Source organism: Mustela lutreola, chromosome 6 (assembly GCF_030435805.1).
Source record: "Mustela lutreola isolate mMusLut2 chromosome 6, mMusLut2.pri, whole genome shotgun sequence".
Lineage (NCBI taxonomy): Eukaryota > Metazoa > Chordata > Mammalia > Carnivora > Mustelidae > Mustela > Mustela lutreola.
Window position 1 is genome coordinate 82,415,168 of NC_081295.1, and position 23,323 is coordinate 82,438,490.

Consider the following 23,323-nt stretch of genomic DNA (forward strand, 5'->3'; position numbering starts at 1 on the left):
GGCTGTATAAAAACGCTAATATTGATCAGAAACATAGATGTAAAAACCCTCAATAAAACATCGGCAAACCAACTCCAACAACATACAAAAAGGATTCTATACCATAACCAAGGGAGATTTCTCCTAGAAACACACAAGGTTGGCTTCACATCTGAAAACCAATTAATGTCATACACCATATTAATCAAATAAAAATAATTTTTCATAAGCATTTGACAAAACCCAACACACATGCCTGATAAAATCTTTCATAAAACTGTTCATAGAAGGGAACTTCCTGAATCTGAATGATCATCTAAAAAGAAAAAAAAAAAAACTACAGTGAAAACCATATGTAATATTTAAAAACCAAATGCCCCCCCCCCCACTTAGGAATAAACCAAGAATATCTGTTCTCACCATTTCCACTCAATGTTGTATGAAGGATTTAGCCAATCCAATCAGCAAGAAAAAGTATTTAAAGGCATCCAGATAAGAAAGATAAAGTAAAACTATCTCTATTCACAGATGACATAATCCTACACATAGAATATCTTAAGAAATCTAGAAAAAAAAAAAAACCAAAACACTATTACAACTAACATACAAATATAGCAAGGTTGCAGAATATCAGATAGATATACACAAATTAATTGTATTTCTATGCATTAGTCATGAACATAACTAAAAATGAAATTAAGAAATAATTCCATTTATAATAGTATCAAAAAGAATAAAATCCTTAGGAAAGAGATGTAACAAAGGTGGTACAAGATGTATACATGAAAAATGCTTGGCACAAAGTCTGCTTGAGAATTTTTCCCCCTCCCTCTGCCTCCGCCTCTTCTCCCCTCTCCCCACCATTTGCACTCCCTCTCTCTCTGAAGTAAATAAATAAAAATTAAAAAAAAAAGAAAAGAAAAGAAATGGACATACAAGCAAATCAGGAAGAAAACATATGTAAAACACACGTCCAGTGAAGAATATATACTGGTCCAGGGTATCTACAGATATACAGGTCCAGGGTATATAAAGAATTCTTACAACTCATTAAACAGCAAGGAAACCATTCAAAAAGAGGCAAAAGATTTGAATACACATTTCACCAAAGAAGATGTATGAATGGCTAATTAACATGTAAGAAGATGCTTAACATCATTAGTCAGTAGGGAAATGTAAATTAAAACCACAATGAGATATCATTTCACACCCACTAGGATGCCTATAATAAAAAAGACAATTATTAAGGTTGGCAAGATTTAGAGAACAGAAGCACTGATTCACTGCTGCTGGGAATATAAAATGGTGAACCACTTTGGAATATAGTTTGGCTGTTTCTTAAAAAGTTAAAAGTAGATTTACCATATGACCTAGAAATCTCACTTCCAGGTATCTACCCAAGAGAAATGAATATGTCATATACCCACACAGAGATTTGCAATAAATGTTTGAAGAATCATTATTTATAATAACCCCAAATTGGAAAAAAATTCAAAGTCAATCAACAGTTAGTCAATGGAACAGCCAATCAACAATTGTCAATGGATAGACAAAAATATGGTATAGTCATACCACAAACTATTACTCACCAGTAAAAAAGAACAAACTACTGATATATGCTTAGATGAATGAACTTGAAACACGTTCTGCTAAGTGAAGGAAGGCAGACACAAAGGACCGCATAACATAAGATTCTACTTGTAGGAAATGTTCAGAACATGCAAATCTATAGAAATAGAATGTAAACTATTGGTTGTTTGGAACAAAGGTGAGAAGGTCAGATGAACAGCAAATAGTAGGCTGCTCACCCAAGCTGGTGGTTGCTACCGGCAGAGTTCAGAGGTATACTGAGGGAGGTAACAGGATCAGCAGCTATAAGGCAAAGTGGTAGCCATCCACTACAGTCTGAAATGCTGGCTTTCCTCCCTTCCAGTGGAAAGCCCAACCATACAGACATCTTGCTCATAAACCTACAGTATATTTCAGAAGTGGAAATAATTAATTACTGAAGAGAAACCCCTTCTCCCCTAGCTGTACTCAATGTTGGTAGGCTTGCCAGCAAAACACAGATAGAAAAAGAGGAGAAGCTGAGCCAGGCCTATGCAACTAGTGCTGGTGTCTTCCCAGAGGGCCAGTAGCTCTTCGAGACTGCACACAAGACCTTTAAAGACTATAAGTGGCAAGGAAAAAACATCATAGTCATGGAAGAAGTTGTTATATACCCCCATCCCAAGTGGGAAAAGAAACCATAAAGGCAAAGAGCTATGTATGCAAGATACTTTAGAAATGTGGAAAAGTATTTAAAAATATTTTAGGGACGTGGACAGTCAAAAGATACTGCAGCATTCACAAGCCCAGCAACCACAGAAGGAGGTCACCCTGTCATCCAAATTCCACACACATAGAGGACCCACAGCATCCAGCCAACGAGGTAGGGTGATGGCTTTAGTGGAGGTAGGCGGGGGACAGGGAAGGGATCCTCAATTTCCTGCTGGCTCTTGTTAACAAAGGGTCTTTCCAGATCTTAAACTTGAACAAAGCACCCAAAACAAGGAGCAAGAGAAAAATTTAAAAGTTGGGGAAAAAAACCCATAAGTAGTAAATAAATAATACATAATGAAATAAAACTGATTTATGATGATTATTGCATAATTAGATAAATTTAGGCATGACATGGGTGAATTTTATGATATACAAAATATGCCATAATAAAGTTGAAAAACATCACTTATATTCTCAGAAAGTAAAAGAAGATTTTGAAAAATTCAAATAGGAACAGAATGACATACATGCAAAAAATAAAATTCAGAAAACAAAATAAACATTCAGAAATTAAAATGTTTGAAGGAGGAATGAAGAACCCAATAGATGGTTTGCAAGGTAAATCTAACAAATTCATCTAGAAATTTATTTTAAAAATAGTGGAAAATAGAGAAAAATGGTAAGAAAATCAGAAAGTCAGTTGGGGGCTCAGCATTTGAAAAATAGGTGTTCTTCGTAAGAGAACAGAGAAATGGGAGGAAATTTCCATGAAATAATGCAATGATGTCTTAGAACTAAAAAGCATGAGTTTAGAGTCTAAAAAGGCCAAACAGGATAAACAGCACCAGTACCTTATCATGCAAGTCCAATAATTTGGAGACAAAGAATTTAAGTTTCCAGAGAAGAAAAAAAAAAAAAAATCCAGAATGGTAAGGGTCTTCTTAATAGCAACAATGGAAATTAAAAGACAGTGGGCCATCTTCAGAATGCTGAAGGAAAATTATTTTCATTCTTGGATTTTGTATCCAGTCAAATTGTCAATCTTCTATGAATATAGGTAAAGATATGTTCAGACATAGAACGTCTTGCAATATTTACCTTCCATTTACCTTTTATGGGGAAGCTACCTGATGTATTCCACCAAAACTAGAGTCTAAATGAAGAAGGAGAACTAAGAACAAAGAGATCCAACACAGAAGAGAAGCAAAGAGAATACCTGTGATGATGCTGGGAGATCTCAAAACTACAGGTGTGCACAAGTCATTGAGGACAAATATTTCACATTGGAAAATGCCAAAAGACTCTGGGAGAGTCCTTCTCCCAGATGAAATTGACAAAAACAAACAAAACCTAATGCATCTTAACTCTTGAGAGTAAATTTAGACAACTAGTAGAAAACTTGTAATTGAATTTAACAAGTAAAAAGAAATTTTAAGAAAATGGCAATTATTAACATCAGCAATAACCAATAGTTGTTCAGGCAGGAGAAGAAATTGGTTACAGTTCACTAACTGTCCAAGCTCTTAACAGCGTTTGCTGAGTCACGACAATGCAGACCCTGAATTTTGATCTAGATAAATGTATAACTACAGTGGATTGATGAGAGAATGAAATGGTATATATGTATATTTGGGGACAGTAAAAAAGAAAACAAACCCCACAGTTTCCATAGTGAGAAATCAATAAAAGAATCAACTAAGAGAGTGGAAAGGGATTGCCTGTGGTGAAGGGCAAAATGGTAGAGAGGGAAACGGAACACTACTGTTTTACCTAACAAACCTTATAGATGTGACTCTTCAAACCATGGGTAGGTATAAATTTGACCAATGATAAATAAATAAATAGATAGATAGGGTTTTTTTTTTTCGTGTTTTGTATTGTTTTTTTTTTTGTTTTTTTCAAAAAGAAAGAAAAGTATAGAAGTGTAACCCTGACACACTGAGTTCTTAGTGTTGCCAAGACACCTTCCTGAGCAGATTGCAACTAAGGCAGAAGGCTAGGGGCCGTTGTCAAGATCTGCAACAGTTTCTTATTTAAGCTAACAAATAATTCTCACAGTATATCTACAAGTAGATTCATTAATTTGCTAATTATGTTTCCATTCTATAGAGATATCTATCATTTCCTCATTGATAAACCTTCAATTCCCCAACAGATTAATCCAGCCACAATCCAACAAACACTTTCTTGTCAAGTTGAAATATAGCAGTAGAATATTAATAAACAGTAAGACATTATTTTCTCATTAACATACTTTGGCATGAAAGTGGGGAGGTAGTAAATATGGTGGGTTTTTTTTCAGTTTTCAAATCAAAAGTTAAACATGGTCGAGTTTATTCATTCAGCTGGATATAGTAGACTTTCCCTGTCCCTGTAGGGTTGTACAAGTCAATGAGTTGCTAAAAGTCAACGGGAATAAGTTATCTTACATTGGCTATGTTTCAACATTGAATTGTCAAATATTGAAAAGGCAAATAACCTACCTTCAACCCAATAACAACTTCTCTTCTATTTCTAAACTCTATTTTTAAAGCATTTCTGCTTATTCTTTCTGAAATATATATGAAAATATGGTTGTGATATTTCTGTTTACCTGGAAACCCAAGTGAGCTCCTAATTTTGTACCTAATGCTAGTTTGTTATTTTGTGACTCCAACTTGAACATACCATATTCTCTGTTTAATTTTTTTTTCAAATATTTTATTTATTTATTTTACAGAGAGGTCATAAGTAGGCAGAGAGGGAGGCAGAGAGAGAGAGGGAGAAGGAAGCAGGCTCCCTGCTGAGCAGAGAGCCCAATGTGGGACTGATCCTAGGACCCTAAGGTCATGACCTGAGCCAAAGGCAGAGGCTTCCCACTAAGCCACCTAGGCACCCCCCCTTTTTTAAAAGATTTTATTTTTATTCTCTGCTTATGAATAAGTTTCATGAAGGCCAAAAACCCTACAGAAGGCCATTTTTTTCCATGGCAAATTCAGTTAGAGTTGAAGTTTGCAAGGTCATAAACCCTGTAAGCATTAGCTACTTGTGTATTTATTCAGTCCTAAAATAATGTCTCTGTCACCCAGCACTGAGGTTTATACAATTCAGAAATAATAAATAGCATAAAACTTCTATTTAGAACCAATAAAAAGGCCACAGATTTCTGAAGAGATCTCAAAATATGAATATTATCAAGACTTAGAAGACAGCCAGCACACTTGCATCAATACTCTCTTGAGAAAAACTAATTCTACTGCATTTTTAAGGACATATCCAACTGTGAGTAGCTGAAAACCTTGACTCAGATTGGCTCAGACAATAGGAAATGTATTGTTTTGTATAAAAAAAAGTCTAAGCATGGAGCAGGAACCAGAATTAGTTAACAGTGTCTAAAATGTGTGATCATAGACCTATTTTCTTTTTTTTTTTTTAATTTTTTTTAATAAACATATAATATATTATTAGCCCCAGTGGTACAGGTCTGTGAATCACCAGGTTTACACACAGGTTTACTTCACAGCACTCACCATAGCACATACCCTCCCCAATGTCCATAACTCCACCACCCTCTCCCTACACCCCTTCACCCTGGCCACCCTCAGTTTGTTTTGTGACATTAAGAGTCTCTTTTGGTTTGTCTCCCTCCCGATCCCATCTTGTTTCATTTATTCTTCTCCTACCCCCCTAAATCCCTGCCCCCCTGTTGCATCTCCACTTCCTCATATCAGGGAGATCATATGATAGTTGTCATTCTCCAAATGACTTATTTCATTAAGCATGATACCCTCTAGTTCCATCCACATTGTTGCAAATGGCAAGATTTCATTTCTTTTGATGACTGCATAGTATTCCATTGCATATATATACCCTATCTTCTTTATCCATTCATCTGTTGATGGACATCTAGTTTCTTTCCATAGTTTGGCTATTGTAGACATTGCTGCTATAAACATTCAGGTGCACGTGCCCCTTCAGATCACTATGTTTGTATTTTAGGGTAAGTACCTAGTAGTGCAATTGCTGGGTCTATTTTCAACTTTTTGAGGAACCTCCATGCTGTTTTCCAGAGTGGTTGCACCAGCTTGCATTCCCACCAGCAGTGTAGGAGGGTTCCCCTTTCTCCACATCCTCACCAGCATCTATCATTTCCTGACTTGTTAATTTTAGCCATTGTGACTGGTGTGAGGTGGTATCTCATTGTGGTTTTGATTTGTATTTTCCTGATGCCCAGTGATGTGGAGGAATTTTTCATGAGTCTGTTGGCCATCTGGATGCATAGACCTATCTTCTTTCCATCTCTCTCTTACCAGCCTCACTGAGCTGGTTCTGCCCTCAAGTTGGCTCCCATCAGGGCTGCCAGAATATTGCATTTCTGAATGTCATGCCCAAATACACCAACAACCAGAAGAAGAAAGGAGCCATGTCTTCCTTTCCAGAAACCCATGAGCAGACTTCTTTCTTACTCATTGGTCATGATTGGGTCAAATACTGGTTCTGGACTACAGAGGCAAGGAGAGGGACATTACCATGATTGGTTAAAACTAAACATCTGAGATTAAAGGTTGTTACAGAGTCAGCCACAAAGACAACTATCTTTACCTCCCAGACTCTTTCTCCTGTTATTCTACTCTTTGACCTCCCAACCAAGTTTTCCCGTGTGTTCTCTGAGAAAAAAAATAACCAACTGTATTGTGTTGGAAACTATTTATAATATCACTTTTCTCTTCTCTCTCCTATACATCAAACTTCCTCCTTGTCCTATAGATATTCAAGCATACACAAGTCTCTTCCACCTAAAAAAAAAAGATGCCTTCTCTAGCTCCTAAGTCACCCACCTCCCATTTCTCATCATCACCTCAAAGCCAAAATGTTGAATTTACTAATTCACTATCCAGTTTTCTCAATTCTCCATCACTCCTCAATCTGACTTTTGTGCACTGAGTTCACAGAAAACTCATTGAGATTATCTGTGATCTTTGTGTTATAATGGGGCTTTTATTCCTCATTTTAGCCTTTGGCAATATCAGCTAATCCTTTCTTTGTTAAACATAATTTCTCAGTGAATCTCTTCATGACCCACATGCTCCTGGTTTTCCTCTAACCTTGTGATTCCTTCTTGGTCTTCTCTGTAAGCTCCTTCTCCCATATTCCTACACCCAGCCATCAAGTCTCTATACCTCTTCCTTGTCACTCTAAACACCCAAGATTTTATTTATTATCTATATGGCAATGGCTGCCTAATAGAGAGACCTCGCCTTATCCCTTAGCTAAGCAGCCATGAACTGTAAACAAAGACCCAAGTGGCCCCATAGTTTACCAATGAAACTAATCCCATGTCTCACATTATGATTATTTGTTATCTTCAAGATCCCAAGCTTCCTAAGCCATCAGCCATCACCCAGATACAATGATAACTACATATTCTGTAATCAGAGATCATTTTCTACCTATCCCACACCCTTAACTTTTTCTCTATGTCTTCTAGAACTCCTGATATGATAGCAGAAAACTATTCTTTTCATCCTTAGCATCTTCCCATTTTTGCCTTCATTGAAATCTAAATATCCCCTAATGACCCCTCTTCCCTTGCAGCCGTTCCAAGTGGATGCTGCTTTTTCTCCTACGTGTGCTCACCTTTGGTTCCAGAAGTAGGATAGGGAGCCTCTTTGCTTCCTGTTGCTGCTTTCACAACATTTCTTCTCCCACTTCTAAAAAAACTACATCGTTTAAACCCAAGACATCATACTTGACAACTTGGTACCCCTTTTTACTTCTGTCATCTACAAATCTGCTGCCAATTCCCTTCATTAAGTGATCATTTTCATGTCTGACTCACTGTTTCTCCTTCTACCCATTTCTATGACTACTTTCATTTAAATATTCAAATAAAGGGCTACCAAATGTCTCAATAGCTCTATTCCTTGGTTCCAAGGATCTCTTCGTCAACTCTTCTTCAACTCCTATGGTAAGGACCACAAAAAGCTGAGCACCTTCTGAAATACGCATATCAAAATATCCTATTTCTGACCATCACCTCTACCATCTCTACCACCCTTCTTTCATTACATGCTTACTCCACAGAGACCACAGAAGCCACTGGGGAGCGCTCCCTCAGTTTCCCACACTGATCTCACAAATTTATCTCTTTTGTTCCTTCTTACCTTCCAGAAGGGAGGTATCCTTCCCCCTTCTGAAGGCTACATTCTTCACCTCTGTGCTGGATCCTGGAGCCCTTGATTTTCAAGGAGCTTGATCAAGAAAGTACCACTGCCTCTTGTACTTTATCCTCTCCTTTCGATTGTCTCCTTATTGTAAGCATTTAGACATGTTCAAGCCTTTCTCTTCTGGAAAAAAAGAAAAAAAATAATGCTACCTCTGAGTTTATGTCAGAGGAATGAATACCTTCTAGTTAAAGGCATTTTCTCTTCACAGAGAAGTTTCTGACAGTGTTTTCTACACTTACTGTCTCTTTCTTCTAACCTCTACCCACTCATCAATTTTATGCAGCCAGGTTTCTGCCCACACTGTTCCCACTTCCCACTCCACAGAAATTGCTTTTTCCAAAGTTACTGAGAACACCCTGGTTGCTAAGCCCTACAGACACTTTTGATCTTTATTTTGTTCACTCAAATTTATCAGGTATAAAACTTATAACACAGATGACTGTCTTAAAGTTTTCTTTCTTTGGTTTCAGTACTCTGGGGGTTTTTTACTCTGTTCCTTCTCTGTATCTTTTGCATGAAACCTTTTCTTCATGAGTCCCTTAGTTGTGATCCTCTGGGCTCTGTCCTTAATTCTTCTCTTTTGCTCTACAACTTCTCTGTAGGCAATCTACCTATTTCTTTCTTTTTTTTTTTTTTTTAAGATTTTATTTATTTATTTGACAGAGAGAGAGATCACAAGTAGACAGAGAGGCAGGCAGAGAGAGAGAGGGAAGCAGGCTCCCTGCCGAGCAGAGAGCCTGACGCAGGACTGGATCCCAGGACCCTGAGATCATGACCTGAGCCTGAAAGACCCCCCCCCTCCGTCGTTAACTAATTAACTGCTCTTTTGTTGTGTAAGAGTACCCCTCCTCCCCTTGCAATGAAAAGACCCTTCCCCCAGGGTTGAATTCAATGTAACTGCTCTTTTGCCTTTCTGTAACTGCTTGGCTTTTAGGGCATGACACTTGTCTCCTGTTTGAACAAGATACCTTCTCCTAATAGCCGAGGCATGGTCACATAGGCAACGGGGCTGCATGGTCACGTAGGTCACGTAGACAGGGGGCTGCATAGTCACATAGACAGGATGTCTTTCTGCTGAGTAATAAGGTCAAACTTCCCCTCTTTGTTTCCCCTTCCCGCCTTTCTCTTCCCGCGAGGGGGTCTTCCAAAGCCAATCCGCTAACACCAAGTATGCCTTTTTTCAAATGTTCAAATTGTCAGCCAATCGGCCCCGTCCCATCCGGGACTTGTATGTACCTGTCTATAAAAATCCTGCACCACCCCAGCCAGGTGTGCTCAGCTAGCAGGAGCTGCTGACCACCCGCAGGCGGGCGCTGACCACCCGCAGGCGCCTGCGTAACAATAAAGAACCTCTTGCTGTTTGCATCCTGTGGCAGTGTTGAATTCTTGGGTAAGGGGATCCGCGGGTCTTTCAAGCCGAAGGCAGCGGCTTAACCCACTGAGCCACCCAGGCACCCAATCTACCTATTTCTATGGCTTAAGTTATTATCTGTAAGCTACTGACTTTAAGATTCATTCATATGCAGGACAAAGTCTTTTTCCAGAACTTCCAACTAGTATAGATTACTGTCTACTAAACATCCCTACTTACATATCACACAAACCATCTCAAACCCCAAATGCTAAAACTGAAATCAGTATTTTTATCCTGAAATGACTCTTCACTAATCCAATGAATAGCTGTGATAGTATGATTTCCACATGTGAAACTAAGTAAAGGAAACTTCACTGAAAATAGTCTGGAAGCCCCTGAGGCGGTAGCTCTCAGGCACAGACAACTCATTGCATCCTGCATAACCAGCAGGGAGGAGGAAGATCATTTTTACCTCTACCCAGGAGGATACTTTTCACAAGGAAATTTACCTTCTGCTCCTAAAAAAAAGAAGGAAGATCCCTACCTGTCCCAGCAACAACACATTAATCACTCCCTGCAGCCATAAGAAATTTCACCATCCTGGACTCTTCTTTAGTGATCTTTTGTTCAAAACAACCCCTCCCAGTTTCCTCTTAAAACTGACCTGCACTTTAGACTTGCCTATGGTTTTGTCAGAGCTTGCATGTCCCAATTTACAATTCTCTGCTATTCCTGAATAAACCCATATTTTTCCAGTCAAATATTTTATTTTTAAGGTTGATGTAAGAAATATATTTCTCATATATTCAGTCTTTGTCCATGGTTCCTGGCTTCCAGCTCCTAAACCCCTTGGAATTTCCCAAGTGATGAGAAAAATAAAGATGCCTTTTGGGGAGCCTGGGTGGCTCAGTTTTTAAGCATCTGCCTTCGGCTCAGATCATGATCCCAGGGTCCTGAGATCAACCCCTGCATCGGGCTACCTGCTTAAGGGGAAGCCTGCTTCTCCCTCTCCCACTCCCCATGCTTGTGTTCCCTCTCTTGCTGTGTCTCTCTCTATCAAATGAATACATCAAATCTTAAGGAAAAAAAAAAAAAGATGACTTTTGTTATATTGATGAGATGACTTTTGAATCAGACCTAAAGTTGGAGGCTGGTTCCCAGGAGAAACAACGCTGTGATTACAGGGTGAGAATTTTCAGTCCCACCCCCTGACCTGTGGTGAGAAAACAGGCTGGAGATTGAGTTCAATCATTTACTCAATGATCACTAAGATCAGTCATGCCCATATAATGATGTCCCCATTAAACCCAAAAGGACTGGGTTTTAGAGCTTCTGGGTGAGTGAACAAGGGGGAAGTGCTAGGGAGCAGCTTACCTGGATGGCATGGAGGGTCTACGCCCTTTCTCCAGACCTTGCCCTATGCAGCACTACCTTCTGGCTGTTCTAGTTAGATGCTTTTGTAACAAACCAGTGATCTGGTAAGTAAAATGTTTCTCTGAGTTCTGTGAGCCCTTTTAGCCAATTAAGCGAACCCGAAGAGGGGGCTGTGGGAACCTCCGATTTATAGCCAGTGAGAAGTACAAACAACACCCTGGATTTGTGACTGGTATTTGAAGTCCAAGGAGAGGGTCATGGTTACTTCCTCTCTGCGGTCTGTTATCAGAAGCACAGTAACAGTCTGGGATTTATGACTGGCTGCTGAAGTCGGGGTGAGGGGCAGGGAGGGTTCTTACAGGACTGAATCCTTAAACTGTGGATTCTGATGCTATCTCTAAGTAGATAGCGTCAGAATTTCGTTGAATTCTTGGACATCCTACTGTTGTCTGAAATTGCTTGGTGTTGTGTAGGGGATGCCCCCCTCCACATATGTGTTAGAACTGGGCCCAGGAATCATTTTAATGGCACCAATTATCTCCCACCTTCAACCTCTCATTCAACCTGCATGCATTCACTCCATTCCCCACTCCCTCCTTCCTACTGCAGCATGTTTTCTTCAATGGGATGAGGTCCCTGAACTGAATGAAGCCAACACACATTCTCTTTCACTTCTGGGATTCTTGCATAGTACTTTTCTCAATCTCTCTCTCTCTCTTTTTTATTTTTTTTTAAAGATTTTATTTGTTTGACAGAGATCACAAGTAGGCAGAGGCAGGCAGAGAGAGAGAGGAGGAAGCAGGCTCCCCACTGAGCAGAGAGCCCAAAGTGGGCCTCGATCCCAGGACCCTGGGATCATAACCTGAGCCAAAGGCAGAGGTTTAACCCACTGAGCCACCCAGGCGCCCCTCATAGTATTTCTTTTTTTTTTTTTTTCATGGAAATCTTCCTATTTCCCTCTCTCCCTAGATGTTACTTATCTTTTAAAATAAACCTTGAAAATTTTCTATATTTCTTCCCATTTACTGTAGGATTTTGAACTTCCCCTCAATAGCTTCAGCCCATAGAGCCTCGTTTCAATCATTCTCTTAAATGATTCCTTAATCTCCTTTGCTCTTCAGTGACTATATCTAACAAAACTCCTGGCCTAATCAACTCAAGTCTTCAAATTCTCTGCTCCTTCCCTGAAGCTGCCATAAGCCTGGAAAAGGTGCACAGAACTGCCTCTCCTTCAAGCCCCTCTCTTGCCACCTTCCTCTTTCTTATTCCTCAATGATAAAATAAACATTACCCAGTGAAAACCTCCCCAACTTCCTTTTTGCCCTATGAGTATATATCCTCTGAAGACATTTCTTTCTCCTTTTTTGCCTAATTCATGTGCCCCCCCCCACCCCGCATTCCCATCAGTCTGATTTCTCTCCTCACACTCGGATTCCATCTCCATTAGGTTATCTTCCTGCATAGAAACATGCTCGAAGAACTTTCATCTTTAAAAGCAAAGCAAAACAAAACTAAGATCTCTGTCAACCTCATATAGCCTTCTAAACCCTTGATAAAGAAGAGATTTGATTTCTTGTCTAAAAGTCCATTTTGCTCTATATTCACTCTTTAATTTGCTAAAATGTAGTTTCTGCCCCCGTGCTGCCAACTGAAACAGCTTTTACTAAGGCAACAAAAACTTCCATGTCTCCTGCATTTTCCGAAGCCCATGGACTTTACTCTATGCTTATTTTACCTGAACCCTCTGCAGCATTTGACACTGTTGACCTTCTATTCTTTCTGCTTCTAGAAGAATACTTCTTTTTGCCCACCTCTGCTTCTCCATTTCTTCTATAGGCTTCTTCCACCAATTGCCTGCCCTTTTTTTCTTTTCTTCCTTCCTTTCTTTGCTTTATTTTCTTTTTCTTTTCTTTCTTTTTTTTTTTTTTTTCATATTTTAACTGGTGAAGTTTGAGAAACATAGCTTCTCTGAATAGTTTCTATAAACACAAAACCTATTCAATCTTTTTTTTTTTTTTCTTGGCAAAATACACACAGCATAAAATCAACCAAGTCAGGTGTATATTTCTGTGGCATGGTGGATTCACAATGTTGTGCAACCATCACCACTATTCCTCTCTAGGACTTTCTTGTCTTCTCAAACTAAAACTCTTCTACAATTAAACAGAAATTCCCCCATTCCTTTTACCCCTCCGTCCAGCCACAGGGACCACCATTCTACTTTCTGTCTTTATGAATTTGACTACTTTAGGTACATCTTATAAGTGGAATTATAAGATATTTGTCCTTTTGTGACTATTTCCCAACTGCCTCTTTTTTTTTTTTTTAAAGATGTTTGGACTCATAACAGGAAAATGTCAGAATTTTGCCTAAATTTGTTATTTCATCTAGTTTTCTGGAGTTACAGACTCATAATTTTATTTCATTTATTATTATTTTGTTTTGATTTTATTGAGCTAAAATAGATATAGAACATTATATTAATTTCAAGTGCATACCATGATGCAATATTTGTATGCATCACAAAATAGTTACCACAGTGAGTCTAATTAACTCCCATGACCACATTTAACATCTAATACCAATGGCCCCTTAACTGTGGGTTTTGCCCAGAGCCTTGACCTTGGGTCTTTGCTTTTCTTATTCAGTTCACGATCCCTGGTTAATCTCATCTGCATATTTGGCTTCTGCTCTCATTGATACTACCAATGGCTCTCTGACCTCTTTTTCTTCCACAGAACTTCCAGATAATCCTGAATCCCAACTCTCGATGTTGCAGAGATGCATCAGACACACTGTGCTTCCAACCCCACCCACCCACATCTCCCGCTGGCTATGATACCTGGCTCCCTGAATGATGTTATATCTGACCCAGGCACTCAAGCAAAGGCTGGGAGATGTCTACACTGCATCTCTCTCTACCCTACTGTCATGAAGTCTTGCCGTACTATCTCCTAAATCCCCTCTTGCCCTTCCCCATTCCATTATATCACTAAGCCTTGCCCAGGCTCTTCTACATCTCAGTATGGTCTCTACAGTGGTCTTTGAACTGGATTTTCCATCCCAGTCTGGCCCTACTTCAGTACACCCTTCTCAAGCTGCCAGAGTGCCCTACAAACCTAACTTATCATTTCCTGGCTATGAACCCACCAATGGCTCCCCCAGCAATTAGGACAAAATTCAAATCCATTAGTTTAGTGGAATGCCTGTTCATAATCTGACCATTTGTCAACCCCTTTTAGCCTTGTTTCCTTCCTTTCCTCAGGGAGTGTACATTTGCATAGCCACAAAGAATGTTTAGTTTAAAAAAAAAAAAGTAGAAGAATGCTCAGTTTCCCTACTGTGAGGGTTTGTTTCATGCCTAGGGGCCTTCCCACATACCACAGGCTCGGAATGATCTTCCCTTCCTTCCTGGTCCAGCAGACACCTAGTTACTGTTCAAAAATGACCTCAGGAGTCGCCTCCTCCAGGAAGCCTTCCCTTACCTCGTAGCCCAACTAGATGCCCTCACACAATCATAGCACTCCATGCACATGAAACACAGCATCATTTTCCTATGTGGTTCTCTGGAGACTATAAGCTTCATTTCTTGTTCAGCTTCTATCCCACCACTTGGTACCGAGTCCAGCATATAATAGTGTTTGTCAAATGATTAACTGACAATGAAGAAATGGACTTTGGAACAGTTCCCACACATTGTCAGAATCAGATATTGTTTAAAAATGTACGTATGGAACAAGGACTTTGCTACTGGACTTCCTTTAAGGCTGGAGGGGGAATGCTGATATGAAAGTGTAAGGACCTATTTAGCCAGAGTGCATCCATCAGGTTAAACAATAACCTTGTTGTTTAACCCTTAAACTGTCCCTGTCCCTCTTTCCCCCAGGGAACTTACTTAAAAACAGGTCCTGGAAACCAGTCCCAGGTAACAAAGCCCAAATACAAGCGTGGGTCAGGCCAGGTGGAGACATCCAATCAGTGGGGGTGTGCATACTGTCTCCCTAGCTACCAAGGAGTATGGGCCCCACCCTTTGGGAGCCTTGTGGGCACCAATTCTGACCAAGGTGATAGGCTAATTCAAATATCTACTCGGGTAAATTGTAATTCAATTGGTCACTTATGTGTGACTTAACATGACTATGCAACTTTCTCTGTGTGTTACAATTTCATTGGCCACCTGTGCATGGCCAGGCCCAACCACATAGCCTTTGCCCTTAAAAGCTAGTCTGTGAAGCAGAGAGGGGTTGTCCTCTCTGTAAGAGGCGCGGCCCTGAACGTTTGAGGTGATTATTGATGCTTGGCGTGGAATAAAGCTTTGCTTGACCTTCGTTTTGTATCAGTCTCGCTCCTTTAATCACGGACCCATTATTGGGGGACCTAATAAAAGGAACTATCTCCTGAACAAATATATTGCCTATCTAAGCTAGAAAACACTTTAAGAGAACGTCAAGAGCTTTCTAAAAATTAATGTAGTAAGTTTTAATTCAAACAGAAATTGTTTCTATAATTACTGACTATCTTGCATACTTTTACTATCCTAGACACAACTAAATGACTTATAAGAAGCCTTACAGAAAATTTACTGTGTTCAGATATTCTCTGTATGTAACTTACTATCTGACCTCAATAGCAAAGAGCTATGTAATGTTAAACTCGTAATACAGCTAAACAAACTAAATGAAAAAAAGCATTAACCAATGGTGAAGGAAATTAGCATAGACAAGGTGCATAATTGAAATTGAAACCCAAAAGGTGTTTTTTTTTTTTTTTTTTTTTTAAATAAAGCAGAGCATGTTAGCCTGCACTGTTTGAATAAATTAAAACCTCAGCCTCAACTTTCTTTGGTAGCAGAGGTGTGAGTTATTTTTGCAAAGTCATTTTGTTTCAGCTTTGCACATCATGGTTGTTTTGCCTCCCAGATTTAAAATCTGCATGGGTTTCCTTTTGGCTAATACTAAGTGTAATTTGTCATTCTGAGCATCTACCAGCCTAGCATAGCCAAAGGCTGCCTGTAAATATACCGAATATAAGCAGAAAGGGGCGTGGCTGCTTAAAACTGGCTTCATGTAATTAAGTCTGATTTAAAAAATGAATTTGGGGTGCCTGGGGGGCTCAGTTGGTTAAGCAACTGCCTTCAGCTCAGGTCATGATCCTGGAGTCCCGGGATTGAGTCCCACATCAGGCTCCCTGCTCAGTGGGGAGTCTGCTTCTCCTTCTGACCCTCTCCTCTCCCAGGCTCTCTGTCTCACACACACAGACACACACTTTCAAGTAAATAAATACAAAAGAAAATCTTCAAAAATTGAGTTTGTTCCTTAACACATATTTCATAAACACTGGCTATGTGCCAGGTGTTGCGATTGCACTAAGATCAAAGATGATTATGACAATGTCTCTCTTTTCAAGGATTTCTCAATCCCAGTGAGTGAAACAGATCCCTATGTAATGAACTAAGCCATCACTTGTAAGCAGTACACTGGAAGAATGACTAACGTGCAGCGAAGTTAAGAAGGTAGGTGAGTTTTGCTTTATGGAAGAGTCAAGAAAGAAGAGGGGCCATAGATATTTTCTCCAAAGATTTGATCTGGCCTTAGAAAGCTGTGCAGAATTTCACCTGGTGAAAAAGAGAGGACCAGAACAGAACGACAGCCCTGGAAGAAGTAACCAAATCAGCAAAGGCCAGATGGAAAAATGCTCAGCATGCTTGCAGGTGATGAGGGCTGGGCAGAAGCTCAGAGAACATGCAGGGAGGGGCAGGGAATGGAGTCAACGCAGAAAGTATATTTAACAACTGCCTTTCCCAGAGTTCAGCCATTTAAAAAATAAATTAATAAGTTTTGTCATATCTGCATACCACCTGTACTACTAGTTACTTAATATTGTTTTAAATGACTCCCTATGTAAAATATAAATGTCTACTTTAGCTTCATGTTTGGCAATAATATCCATGAAATTACACATCTGAGGTACTAATCACATTTTCCCAATAGTCGTTAAAATAAAAATAAATACTAAAGTCAAGTTAATGCTTAGTATGTTAGCTCCTAAAATTGTCTTTCATGCCACTCGGGGCACATGCTCCACACTTGGGGAAATACCTCTCTGCATTAATAAGTAATATGAAAAGGAACAACGTTCGCAAACTATTATTGTCCAAATATTGGGAGAAATGAGGAAAACAATGCTTCTGTGAAAAGATTGTCCAATAAAGCTATTTGAGATCCTTGTTGGAAGCAAGTAGGTGATTGTTTAGAAATGCTGAGAAACTAATGATAAGTGAGAAAGTGTAGTGAGGCTAGGGCAGGAAGGAATCACGTGATTGCATACAGGGAAAAGCTTAGTTGAAGCCAGAATTCAGTAGGAAGAGCACACCTAGGTGTAACCTGGAACTGATTAGTTTCTTTTTTTTTTTTTTCCAGACACTAGAGCTCTGTTGTCCAACATGGTAAGCACTATATACATGTGGCTATTGAAATTTAACTGTAAGTTAATTAAAATTAAATAAAATTAAATTTCAGTTCCTCAGTCATGCTAGCCACATTTCAAATACTCAATAGCCATGTGTGCTTGTGGTTACAGTATTGGACAAAGCAGATATAGGACATATTCATCATGACAGAAAATTTCATTGGCCTGTGCTGTACTAGACAAATACCCATCTTCTGGCTGGGACTTACACTATCAGACCACAGTGCCTCAAGGGAAAGAGTCTTCAACTGAAAATACAGAACTAATTACATTTCCCTCCCCAAGACTGTTAGAGGACAAGGCTTCCAGTAGTAGTGGAAACATGGCTTTCTATAATCAGGAATAGGCTACTGTTCTGATAGGACCTTTGGATGCCTAACTCGGGCAGGATTAATAATGTAAAATGCTAAGTAATTGAGGAAATTCCAAATTCCCTTATGCTATTGCTCAAATTCTCTATTATAGTTCTTTGGAATAAAAATAACAAAAAGGAAAGGAAAAAGAAAAGTTAGCTATACCCATAGATTCCAGCTGTTGAAGTCTATGCTTCTGGAACTCCAGGTCTCCACTGAGTGCTAATGATGTCCCTGGCCGAGGCTATATATCCTCTGCAGACAGATTTTCTTACCCTTCATCACATTTTAAGAATTTCCCCCAAACATATACATCTTCTGATTTTTCCTTCCCAGCATGCAATTTTATGTAGTTGCTGGTGTTCTAGTTTCTATGACCATGTAATCACTTCTTTTGAGCCTGCTCTTTCTTCAGTACAAATGGAAGAATATCTGCAGTAAAGAGTAAATTACATGATGAAAACACTAATTTGAAAAGCTATAGGCACCCCTATGTTTATTAATCTATGCATTTAAAATAGCCAAGATATGGAAACAATTCAAGTGTCCACTGATGGATGAATGGGACAGATGTGGTGTACACACACAATGGAATATTATTCAGCCTTCAAAAAGAATGAGAGCTTGCCATTTGTGACAACCTAGATGGAACTTGAGGGTTTTCTGCTAAGTGAAATAAGTCAGACAGGGAAGGAAAATTACCATGCAATTTCACTTATATGTGGAAACTAAAAAACAAAACAAATGAACAAACAAAAAACAGAAATAGACTCATAAATACTGAGAATAAACTCATGGTTTGCAGAAGGAAAGAGGATGAAGAGATGGGCGAAATAGGTGGAGGGGATTAAATGATACAAAGTTCCAGTTATAAAACAAATAAGTCATGGAGATGAAAAGTAAAGCATAGGCAATACAGTCAACAATATTGCGATAAAGTTGTACAGTGTGACAGATGGTTGTTACGTTTATTGAGGTAATCAATTTGCAGGGAATTTTGATATTAAATTACTGTGCTATAACCTGAAATTAATATAATGTGATGTGTGAACTGTACTTCAATAATACATAGGAAGTGTTTACCACAAACAGAAAATGCTGATAAATACATGTAATATGAATAGTAACTCCTTCTCCATTCACATAATGGTTTTCTAAAGGCTCATGGAGCTGAGAATCAGTATCCCCATGTGTGAGGCTGCCACCTGACATGTAACAATCACTGCCTTAACAGTTATCAGTCAACCAGCAGCCACCAAGTGTCCCCTCTACAGGACACAGAGTGTGTAAGTGGTCTCCAGGCTTCTTACAAATTATAGGGTCTGATTCCCACACTCAAAGAATTTAATTCTAGATGAATTAGAAGAACTTCAAGAGCATTTGTCAAGGAGGAAAATGAAAGTTGTGGCTGCCATTGATAAGGCTTCAGATAAACTCTGAAAGTCATGCAGGGGGTTACCAATATCATGAGAAACAATGGTCCAACAGCAAACAGAGGGCCTTAAGGCAGGAGGTATATTTTGACAACTCACCACTGAGCCTTTTCACACCTTCTTGAAGACTAGAAGGATGCTTAATGGAGATTGTGGGACCAAGGTTTCAACACTGGCAATGGTGAAAGCTCAAAGCTTGAAATTATGCCTCCCAGGTGGAGAATCACATTATTGAAACATGCAGTGTGTGAATGCAAGTCCTAGTTTGATCATCCTTGAGTGTATGTGTCATAGTAGGACAAAGTAAAAGATACTTGAAATATAACTTGTATATAAATAAACATTAGGCCTTTAGTTTAAGTTCTAACATGATCTCTCCAAACTTCTACTAAAATATTTGTAACCAACCCAAAAAGGATGTATAGATTTCCAAAGCTGCCACCTAAAAAGGAGACACGGTTGATCTACAGAATTTGAGAAGAATTTTCCCTAACAGCTAAAATGAAGAACAGACAGCAGCTGTGTGATGCCCGCATGAAAATAAGGAACAAGACAGCTGTGCTACTCCTCACTGTTTAATCACTGGGTGAGAAAAACTTCAATCTGAAAACTGGGCAACGTGCCACAGGAGCAATGCTTTTTAAGAAGTCAGAGTCCCTCCCCCACCTCCCTCTCTCTCAGAACCTCTTTCTGCTGTCACGGAGATGGCTACACCCAGAAACCAACTGGACACAAAGAGAGAAGGAGTGAACTATGTGAAGGCTTGGTCCTCAGAAAGTTTTCGGTGAGGGTATCAGGAAATGCTGATGATGGCATTCGTGGGAATGGAAGTTCTTGTGTGTGTGATTTATTCAGAGTGTTAGAAACCAAGGTTAGGATACCTCATTTCGGTTCAACAGAGCTGCACTAGAAGGAACTGCTAAACATTGGAAATGGGGTCATGCATCAGGTATTATCCGACTGTATTTCTGAGAAGGCCTTTTATCTAATGCGCAAGGGCAGAGCTGAGCAGAGGGTAACTGACAAACTATCTATTGGCAAATACGTGGTCTGGATTGAATTTTGTCTCTCAGAAGATGACTTTTTTGGCAAAAAAAAAAAGTAGTTCAATTCTATATCTACCAGGATTATTAATGACAAGCAACAGAAACCAAATCTAACTAACCTAACAAAAAGAGAAGGGAGGAGGAAGAAAAGAAATAAAGAAGGAAGACAGAGGGGCTTTTTAATTCTTTCACTCATTGAAGGAGTCTTGATTGAATCCCTACTAGTGCCAGAGGCTGTAATATACCATCACTGTATGTGTGTGTGCCAAAATCTCAGCAAAACACAGAGGAGTTATGAAGAGTACAGACACAGTGGAGTTGGTTGCCATGTTGGTTCCCCTGGACAGGAAGCCATATGGTCTGAAAGGGACTGCATCCAGGAATGCCAGAAAGTGACTAGAAGGAGGAAGACTCGTGGCCCATGGTAGAATGGGGAGCAACTGTGTATGACACGGATGGAGAATTTAGGAAGAACTTCAGACAACAGTCTTCCCCTTTCAATACACTCTAGACCCAGAGTGTTTCTCCAGAGGCACTTCTGACATTTAGATGGGACATTTCTTCCTTTTATAAGCCTATTGCATGCTCTGCAGGATGTTTAGCATCCTCACTAATGCCTACTAAATACTGATAACTGGGCATCCATCTATTTCAAATATCTCACTCCTGGCTACTACTTACTTCACAAAAGACTTCTGTAAAATATACTTTCTTCCCTCTGGGGTCTCACTGGCATCAAAGAGCATGATGATCATCTTGTCAAACTGTCAAGCCTCTTCCCATGTCACCATTGTTTACTTGTCAAGAGCACCTAGGAAACATAAATAAACCGAAGACAGATGGCCTAAGCAGCAGTGGGGGCAGCCCATCAGTGAGAACATCAAGTTATATGTGCAGGAAGCCACCAGTCCTAAGAGCATGCAGGAGGGATCCCACTTGCAATTGTAATTACTAATGTGCCTCTATTTTTAAAACTAACTTGGTTATTTTTTAAGAGGGAAACTCAAGTCTTTTCAAATGGATTTTTCCCCCCAAATACTAAATGCCTGTTTGTTGACCAGATAAACGAGCATCAGGTATTGACTGTGCTGTCTGATGAGGTCAGTAAAGACATGTGCTGGGGATGTTTAGCAGAGCTGGTTAGTGTGGACATGTTTAGTGAAAGGGGAGTGGGGAGATGAAAAGTGGTTTATCTTTTCTCCAATTATTTAACTGTTTCATCTTAGTTAACACCACACACACACACACACACACACACACACACACACACACACGTGCATGTACACCCTACCCGCCCCACATCCTTCTCTCCCTACCAGAAGTAAGTAAAAAATTCTGCTTTTAGAACTTCCGGAAAGAAATAATAAAAGAGACAGGTAGACCTTGAATGCTATACAGCCGCAACTCTATTATGTTATACTAGTTTTCTTTTTCTTAGAAAGAGTAATGAAAAATGTTCCCACTGTTCTCTTGAAAAGGTTCTTTTGTTCAATGAGGCATAATTGGGAATTATAGGATAAATCAAAGGTTCAGATGGTGACCTCTTTCCTTAGAGAAAACACATGTTCATGACAGAACCAGAAGGCAAAGTGTAAAAAAGAACAATGGAAATGCTTTACTCCTTTCTTTTTAAGCGCATGACAGTTTGTACCTACAGAAAGACATTCTACCAGGTGCTGGAGCGCGGCTGTGGGGAGAGCACACAGGCACTGTGCCCTAGGACACTGCTGCCAGTTTGGCTGTGGGGACAGTTCTGGAACACTACCTCTCGCCCCCACCATCTCCCCACATAAGAAAACACACAGAAAGTGATCTGTTCACAGTGATCTGTTCACAGTGATCTGTTCACAGTGGTGGGAAGAGATGCTATTTTCTAATAAACTGCTGTAAATTTTCTTTTAAAAAAAAATTTATTTATTTACTTGAGAGAGAGTGAGAGGGAGAACATGAGAGGGGAGAGGGGGAGAGAGTCAGAGGGAGAAGCAGACTCCCTGTTGAGCAGAGAGCCTGATGCAGAACTTGGTCAGGGGACTCCAGCATCATGACATGGGCTGAAGGCAGTTGCTTAAAGATCTGAGCCACCCAGGAGCCCTGTAAAAGTCTCTGAAAGCAGGAGACAGAAAAACAAAATATAAGAGTGCACAGTTTAGAATGGAGGATGATCGCACAGCCCAAGGATGTCATCTGTCCAGGAGAGATGTGAACTTAAAGATCTGGTGCATTCCAGCAGAATGAAAGCAGAGATGATGGGTCTCTCTTTGGGATTTTAGGCCCCTGACCTAAGCTGCCTGAGTCCCAAAGTCAAGGAGATAGTCGGAACTACTGCGGTTTCCTGATGCCCATGAGGTCATCTGAGACGTGAATTCATCAAACGTGCACACAGTTCTTGGGCCTCCGAACTGTTTCTCAGTGATTACTGCATAAGCACCTTTGGAACAACTAATATCAATCAATGCTTTCTTTAATTTATATCTCATTCTCTTTTCATGAGAAAGACAAAAGAGCTTGTAGTCAATGACAGCTAATAATCTTGGATTTGGGAATCTCTCTTTTCCACAATTACACACTTTTTTTCCTAGAAGGAGAACATCATGCTGAAGAGCAACTTCCACGAACATTTGCCAGACTATGTGGATGAGTAAAAATTTTTTAGTTGTGTAAATATTGACATTCAGTGGGCTCTGTGATCTCCAGCTAACATGAATCAGACTTTGATATTCAGTCCTAACAATGATCATGAGTAAAAATCCTCTGGTTGTATATTATATTTTGGTTCTTCCGACAAATCGACTGAAGTATAGCTCCAGTGACTAGATTTTAATAAATATTTTGGAGGGTTTAATAATTT

General features: G+C 39.6%; 1 pseudogene; it reads left to right on the forward strand.

Moving 5' to 3' along the window:
* The first annotated feature begins 1,494 nt into the window (after positions 1-1,494).
* LOC131834621 (protein LSM12-like) lies at positions 1,495-23,117 on the forward strand (annotated as a pseudogene).
* The last annotated feature ends 206 nt before the right edge of the window (positions 23,118-23,323 follow it).